At 33.4% G+C, this 8,988-nt stretch overlaps 1 pseudogene; it reads left to right on the top strand.

The window, feature by feature from the left end:
- Nucleotides 1–1,272: 1,272 nt before the first annotated feature.
- LOC140839388 (uncharacterized) lies at nucleotides 1,273–4,751 on the top strand (annotated as a pseudogene).
- Nucleotides 4,752–8,988: the final 4,237 nt, after the last annotated feature.

Below are 8,988 nucleotides of genomic sequence, written 5' to 3'. Positions count from 1 at the left end.
TAGTACTCGTTATCCCAGTTTGTACGTGTTGAGTCTTTAGACTCACTAGACTTGATCGATGCAGTGACTATGTTGTTGAGGAGACAGGAGGTGGCAACCAAGGGGAAGGCTTGGACTGAGCGGGAGGCTAGACCCGAGGACAGCCCACGTTATTTTAAGATTTTAAGCATGAAAATATTTATACTCTGATTTTATGATTTGGATGTGAGACATTTTGAGACAGCTTTGCTTTTAGAAAATTTTATTTGTGATGGTTGATTTCAAAGATATTTTATGAATGTTGGGTGACGATCGTATGGATGTTTACATTTAAGAAAATTTTTAATTTTTCCGCAAATTTTAAGTATGAAAAGTACGGTTCGTTACAAATATACAAATAGATTTTTTTTAAAATCAAATAATGTATTTGTAATTCAAGATTAGTTATTTTCTGTTTGAAAAATAAAAAATATGTATATTCAAAAGTATAATTATTAATGAAAATAGACGCGTACTTACTTTTGCCACCTAAATGTTGTTAAAGGCTGGTCGGATGAGGACACTAGCCAAGTTGTGGGCATGCAATGCACTATGCATTTATAGTTGAGTCTACGCATTTGTTCTATTTTTTTTGACTTATGTATTTGTTTAAACAATTTTTTTTAACTGTAAGATTTATATGTTACAAACCTCGTTTTAAATTAAATTTTTTCGTAACATATAATCTATAAATCATCGACAATTGTTGAATTACATATAAAAGTAGTAGTTTAAAATACAATTTTATTTCTTTATTTAATTTATCTATATATATATATATATATTTGATACAATTATGATGGGAGTTATCATTTATCTACATACTTTCGAGACTAGTTCCTATTGTTTTGTGCTGAAACCGTTGTGGTCCCTTTTGTCAAAATGCCGAAAAAAACTTTTTAACCTGCGACTTCAAGACATTATGATCCTCCATGTGACATAATTCTTAAAAATTAATGAATAAGGAAACATGCTCCACATATGTCCATGCTTTACCAAGATCAAGGATAATTAGATTTTGACAAAAAATTGTGTGAGACGGTTTCACGAGTCGTATTTGTGAGACAGATCTTTTATTTGGATCACCCATGAAAAAACATTATTTCTATTGTGAATATGGGTAGAATTGATCCGTCTCACAAATTATGATCCGTGAAACCATCTCACATTAGACTCACTCGTAGATTTTTCTTCTTTGGGACTAAAAACGTTTTGATCCGTCTTACTTGTCCACCTCTCCTTATTTTATCCATGAACAAATCCTCTAAAACTAGAAAGTTAGCATACTTGTTTTTTGGCAAATGACAATCAACGAGGACTAAAACCAATTTAAGTTTGGAAACCATTATATACGGACTAGTTTTTTAAATGGAAAGATACCATATGTCAGTCAATCCGGCGCCATTGTATAGATGATATCATACAAGCGACGGTCCACAAATCTTTGAATGGCCCAGCTCCGGATTTCGTATCTCATCTCCTACAATCTCCTTCAAGCTTTGGGATGGTAAGAACAAAAATCTTGTCTCCCATTTCTCATAGTCCCACGCTGAGATGCACACGAATGTGTATGTGGAAGGAGACTCAGTTTGTATGTTATGTGCAGGTCCTTTTCTCTTTTCAGAATTTCGAGAGGCTTCCTCTCTACTACAATCTATTCATGGCGCTTATGCTTCTGCGGGTGAACTAATCTGTGAGTAACCCAGATGTATTTTAGAAGGGATGGCCCATAAAAGGCGTATCTTGATTCTTTCTTTCTTTTCTTTTTTTTTTTCATGAATTTTATGTGTATGTATAGGTTGGTTGCAAACTCTGGCATTCTTGGAAGTTATTCATGGGGCTATAGGTGACTTAGAAAATCATGGATTTTTTGTTTGAGTTCTTAGAATTGTAATGATTTTCTGTGGGTACAATTTCTGCTTTTGGATTTAAAGGAATTGTTCCGAGTGGTATGGTGTTTCCTCTGATGCAATGGGGTGGGAGGACTCATTTTTTGCTCGCTATTGTTCGTCGTATTCACGAGGTTCGTACTCTACTCTGGATTTAGTATTCAGTGTGGGGGATGACATTTACAATTGAATCCGGTTTGGCCTATCTTATTTTAAAAATATTACTGTTTGTTTGGTCTGTGGTGTGAGATGATCTAAGCTCGTGAATGTGTAATGAGTCATTAAAAATTTAATGTGTGTTGTGTGATATATTATATGGAGCTTGGGTTGAACACGCAATAATCATTTTATCAACCACACCAAACAATATTTTTTATATCTTCTTTTACGCTCGTCGGATTAAATAATTCGAGAGATAAAACAAATTAAGTGAGCGAAAAATTAAAAATAACAGATGGAGAATAATGAGATATAATAATTAGTATTGAAATTATGTTGGTTATTTTGAATATAGTGTATTACTTTCTTGAAAGATTCAATGAGTTCTTAAAAGCTTATTCTTATATGTTATAAGATTTTTACATTTGGATGGTACCCTTGATTTAATTGCTTAGGAACAAACTTTCATCCAAAAAAAGGATTAGAATAGAGATAGAAGAAGAATTTTTGCAAAAGTTTAGTTATTCTTCGAAAAAATTTCGTCACAGTAGTTTTTCTTGGGGGTGAATGAATTTTTACCTGAAAATTATTGAAATATAATCATTCTGTTAATGCAGGTACAGAATCTACCTTCGGTTTCCATAGCTTTCTTTGCTTGGAGCTTATCTGAGGTAATCTTGTTCGTTTTGTTTATGTTTTTGTTTGGGCTAGTATGTTGAGATTTATTAAACGCAAAAGTATAAAATCAATGTGTGCTTAGATGAAGAGCTTTATATGTGATTGGTGTCTAATGCTGGGCTTTATCAAGATATGCTTATTCATGGCAGTTTTTAGACTCGTGCATAACATGCTACTGCAAACAAGAGTAATGAAAAATCTTTATATAAAACCATATCGGTTCAAAGATCTTATTTTTTAAAGCAGTATCAATTACAATTTGGAAATCTTTCATTGATTTATGAATAGCCATTACTATCTACTATGTTTATGGTGCAATACATAACTCACTTGGATTCGGAAATCGATAATTGATTAATATCTTTTTAATTACCAGTCTTATTCCTGCAATCATCTCATTTGTTTCTCATCACGTCTTCATCAATTTACTTCTATACAATCTTCTAGGCTTCTACACCAGTAAGATTTTCATTTTCTTTACTTGCTATTTGGATGTAGGTGATCAGATATTCACATTATGCGTTGAATCTGACCGGAAGTACTCCAAAGTGGATCACTTTAATGAGGTGAGAGTTCTTCTACTATCCATGATGCTTGAACGTCTGCAAGGAAATGGTCGAGAAAAGAATCCAAGAAACTCTCCAGATTATGATTTTGATTTTTATGTCATATTGTTTTTTAGGTACAATGCGTTTATTTTCTTGTATCCCATTGGAGTTTTTCCCGGTGAAAGTAAGCCATTTATCACTCTAGAGTCACATCCACCCATTCCTTCTTGTGTAACTAGGATTCATTTTTTTTCTATCATTATATGCCTATTTTATGTTAATGATACTACAATCCGTTGCAGTGTGGCTCATGTACGAAGCTCTGCCATTTATAAAAAAGAAAAAGCTCTACACGGACCACCTCCCATTTAGCTATTATAACTTTGTCGTGGTATGTATTATTTCCTTATTCACAACTACTTAGGTTTTTATTCAGCCTATAAGATTAACCTAGATTCATTCAATCCAGTGGCAAAATGAGGAAGACTTCTCGAATTTAGCTTTTCATTTCACTTTTTAGTTAGAGTCCATTAAACAAGGGGATATTCGTGTTTGCTATTACAAAGTCTAGCTAGGTATAGTCGTTTGATATATTTTACGTTTGAGTGCCCTGATATTACGAGTATCACAACGTCTGAATGCATTCACAAATTTTTTTGGTGTATAGATTCGTCTATTGCCGAGTAGATACACAAGCGTGCATCTGAGTTAGTTATTTTGATCAGCTTATGAAAATTCCTATTTGCCACATTGGAATTACCTTGTAAACGCAATCCAGAAGCCTGTAATAGTTTTTGTTTTAGTCTTAAATATCTTTACTTCATCAGAGGCATTGATACCCTAGTAAATAACAGACTGCGATCAAATGAGCTTCAAATGACTAATTTCTTATTTGACATAAATTTTCAAGATTTATATATGTGAAACCCAAAGAAAATGTCATTTCTCTTCAAATATTTTCGTTGTTCAGTTCCTCATGGTTTACCATTTCTATTTCTTGTGCAGTTGCTGCTTTTTTGCTATCCGTTTCTGTGGTTGAAACTTTACCTTCATTTATTCAAGCAAAGGCGTTCAAAACTCGGTAAAAGCAAGAGGAAGAAAAACTGAAAAATGGAATTTCATTCTCCGAAATGCAAGGTATGGTAAGCCTACAATAAGCTCTACCAGAGGGCATACAGAAAAAAACTGAAAAAATGCAAGGTTTTGTGGAGAATAACTTATCCGTTTTTGTGAAGGAATCTCACTGTTGCCTTTCAAACTTTGAGTACATATGCAATGTAATTGGGTCTAAAAGTATAAAACAAAGTTATGGTTAAAAACTTGGAGTCCATATTTGATGTGTTTTGCATTTGACATAAAGAGAAGTTGGAGGGGCAAAAATTATGTTCCAATTTATTGATCAAGAATATTGTTTGAAAAAATTTCGTGTCTTTTGTATTTATCTTTGTTTATTTAAACCGATGTATCATAGTTTGTGGTCGAAGGGGCCTTGTTTTGATGGTGTTTGCCTCCACCAGCTCGTTCGCAGCTTCGCTCCACCGGTGCCCTCCCATTGTTAATAACGATTCTACTATTTTTATGATGCACTGAGTTGGGTGATAAGTAGTTCATTGAATTTAACTCCGTTGTATTATTAGTCAAGTTTAACTCATATTGACCCAGTTGTTAATTTCTACCTGCAATGAAAATTTACACTTATATTAGATTACAAATTTGTAAGTGTGTTTAGGTAAATATAAAATAATTCTCTTTACTATGATTAAATAAAAGTTAAATCGTTGCATAAATTTTGTCCAAAATCAATTGTAAAGTTAGGAGTAGTATTGTAGCTTAAAACGAAAATTAGAATTAAGTTGTTGAAATTCTTATTCCATAATAATGAGAGGGATGCCTGTTAGAAATATTATTTTCTACAATGGGCTTACATATTTAAATAACAATTATATTATATATACTATCTAATTAATTTTGAGTCTGATAAGTGATTTATAAAGTCTACTCAATTATATATTTAAAGTATGGAATTTAATGTGTAGAAATCATATCGTATTAGGATTGATGGGATTCTAATGAAAGGGTGTCATTTAATGTGGTGTTTGGCAAGGGACACATTTAAAGATCTTGTTGTGGTTATGAAATCTAAATTGCCAACAAGTGGTATCAGAGCCATCATTCATGACATATTATTGATTTTTTTATTTTTCCGGATAGCAGCCTTCTATGTGCATTTGTTTCTTTCTACTTTCCTTGCCAATTTCCGGTTCACAGTGGGTTAGCACATATGCAATTTATGTACTGTGTCTTATTAATGCTGTGTATATATATGGCCTTATGATGGATTCCGTGCATGATTTGAAATTTGATTACTGTTGGGAGAATTCCTTGCCATCTTGTTTATACCGTAAGTTTTTTTTATTTTGATTTGAGTATGGATTAATAATTGCTAAACATACCTTGTTTCGTGCATATTATTCCAACCGCTCATCCATCACCAATGGTTGCACCATTTCATTAGTTGTGGCCAAGTGAAAGTTGCATCATTTCATGGAGTCATATTTTTATTAAAGGCTTTTCATGCTTTATAAATGATTATTTTCATTTGCATTTTCACGTCAATTATTGTTACTCTTAAATTTAGTTCTACATGCGAATTTTAAGCCTTAGTGCTTAAAATCCAAATTTTCAAGATATAAACTCTTGAGTTTGGATTTTCTAAGCTTATACCACTACAAAAAAAAAAACGGGATTAGCGACGGTCAAAACCGTCGCTAAAACCGTCGCTAATCCATAAGGCGACGGAACTAACGACGGTCAGTCAACCCGTGACCTGATGCTTCGTCGCCAAAAAAAAGTCACGGTTTAAAACTCCCGTCGTTATATAGCGACGGTTTTTATGAAGAACACCGTCTCTATATTTGCGACGGGTTTCAGAACCGTCGCAAATATAGCGACGGTGTTTATATAAACACCGTCGCTACCTTAAGCGTCGGTTTTTTAATAAACCGTCGCTATATTAAGCGACGGTCCTAAAAAATCCGTCGCTATATTAATCGGTGGTTTTTTAAAAAAACCGCCGCTTAATTAGCGACGGTGTTTATCGAGAAAATTCGTATACAAAAACTACTGAATAGTTTGGGAACGAAATATCGTACCGAAAAATTTCTGTAAAAAAACTACTAAAAAATTTTCTGTTAAACAAAAACTTTAATACCTAATTTGAGCGAAGACATGTAGTTTTACATAACGGAAGATCGCACCGACGAAGAAATCTACAAAATAAATACGAGAAAATGTTAGTACAAAACAAAAAAATCGAAACTTTGAAAATATAGATAAAGTTTCGCTACTACCGTGAACAATCGTTAAGAAAATTTTCGCGAACCTTCGTATATATAGAGTTTTAGCGACGGTTTTTGGAAAAAACTGTCGCTATATAGCAACGGTTACATTAAAACCGTCGCTATATAGCGACGGTTTTAGAAATACCGTCGCCGATCCAGATCGGCGACGGATTTTGTATAACCTTTGCTGATCTAGATCGGCGACGGGTTTTGTGGTCCCGTCGCTAGTATAAAGAGGGTTTTTCTTTAACGTCGCTATATAGCGACGACTGTGGCAAAACAGTCGCTTATTAAATTAAGCGACGGTTTTTACACGGTCGCTATATAGCGACGGGTTTTAATAACACCGTCGTCTGTTTAATTGAGCGACGGTTTATGAAAATTTATCGCTATATTAGCGACGGTTTGATACAAGACCGTCGCTTTTGTTTTACCCGTTGAACAAAATAGCGACGGGTGTGTGGAACAGTCGCAATAATAGCGACCGTTTTTTAGAAATCGTGGCTATATAGCGACGGGTTTTATAAAACCGTGGCTATTATAGCGACGGTTTTTATAAAACCGTGGCTATTATAGCGACAGTAATATAAAACCGTGGCTATAATTTGAAAGGCGACGGTCTATGTAAAAACCGTCGCTATATAGCCACGGAAAATAAAAACCGTCGCTAAATGAGCGACGGTTTTTATAAAAGCGTCGCTAATCCTTCCGTTTTTTTGTAGTGTACGCTTAATTCGAACTTTAGAATTAAATTTGAGAGTTATCTTCTAGTTTCGAATTTTTTAAGCAATTGCGCTTAAATCCAAGTTTTACAAGATATATAATCTTGAATTTGGATTTTTAAGTTTAACGCTTAATTTTCGAAATTAGAAAGTTCAAATTTGGCCGGTATGGGGCGGCGATGGTGGTCATAGTGGGTGAGGGATAACGGTTAAGGTATAGAAATCAAATAAATATTAATTAATTAATCACTAGTTTGATTGATTAATTAATTAATCTTAAAATGATTCATTTCTCTTTAATCATAATTATTATATGAATTGGATTATTTTTTAAATCTCCGTGTCAAATTCAATTCATATATTGTCCAATCTTGTGGATTATTTTATTATAATATTTCAATATAAATTGATTGAAATTATATGTTGCCAAAGTAACCTCTATAATGTAGATTTATGGTATTATTGAAATATTATAATGTGTGTCTACTATTTATGAAAATATGATCGGCCCAAAGAAAGATTAATATTTGATCAAATAATAGACATGTTAATTAGTGTACGGTAATTTTAATTATTTTACATTATAAATAATAAGTCGGTCCATAGAAAGACTTACTATTTGTGTAAATTTAATTAATTAAGTATTTGATTACCATGTCAAGAGTACCATTTGCAATTGATATTTTGTCTAAAGATTAAATATCAATGTTGTGTTAGGTATTTTGTTTTAGGACTCACCATTATGTGAAGTATTTAATCATATCATATGTATGTTTATTTATTTATTTTATAATGATGATATGATTATGAATTGCGAGAATGATGTATTATCTTTTATTTGTTCAGTCAATACTTCTGTTTCTACTATATCTGTTAGTGTCAATTCCATTCATGTGCTTAATGGCACAAACTTCAAGAATTGGAAAGAGAATGTCATGATTGTTTTGGGTTGTATGGACTTGGACTTTGCGCTTCGGGAGGAACGACATGTACCTCTTATTGAAGGGGGTTCTGCCGATGAAAAGGCAAACATGGATAAATGGGATCGTTCTAATCGCATGAGTCTTATGATCATGAAACGTTCTATTCCTGAAACCTTCCGGGGCTCTATGTCCGAGGAGAAAGTTGCTACTAAGTTCTTAGAGGAAATAGAACAACGTTTTGCAAAGAATGAAAAGGCCGAGACAAGTACTCTTTTGGCTAATCTTGTGTCCATGAAATATAAAGGAAAAGGGAACATAAGGGAGTACATAATGGAGATGTCTCATATCGCTTCCAAACTAAAATCACTAAAGCTACAGCTATCCGATGATTTGCTGGTGCATTTAGTTTTGATTTCTCTCCCTGTGCAATACAGTCATTTTAAGGTCAGTTATAATACTCAAAAGGATAAATGGACTCTTAATGAGCTCATATCTCACTGTGTGCAAGAAAAGGGATAAAGTGAGAAAGAATCGAAAGTGCAAACTTAGCAACTGCCTTCAAGGACAAGAAAAGAAAAAGAGGAAAAGAAGCTGTAGTTGGGACATCAAACAACAAGAAGCAAAAGAAATAGAATACAGAAATTAGATGTTTCTTTTATCGCAAAGTTGATCACTTAAAGAAAGATTGTCCCAAGTACGCCAATTGGCGT

Source organism: Primulina eburnea, chromosome 8 (assembly GCF_022965805.1).
Source record: "Primulina eburnea isolate SZY01 chromosome 8, ASM2296580v1, whole genome shotgun sequence".
Lineage (NCBI taxonomy): Eukaryota > Viridiplantae > Streptophyta > Magnoliopsida > Lamiales > Gesneriaceae > Primulina > Primulina eburnea.
This window is presented reverse-complemented; position numbering and strand designations above follow the sequence as displayed.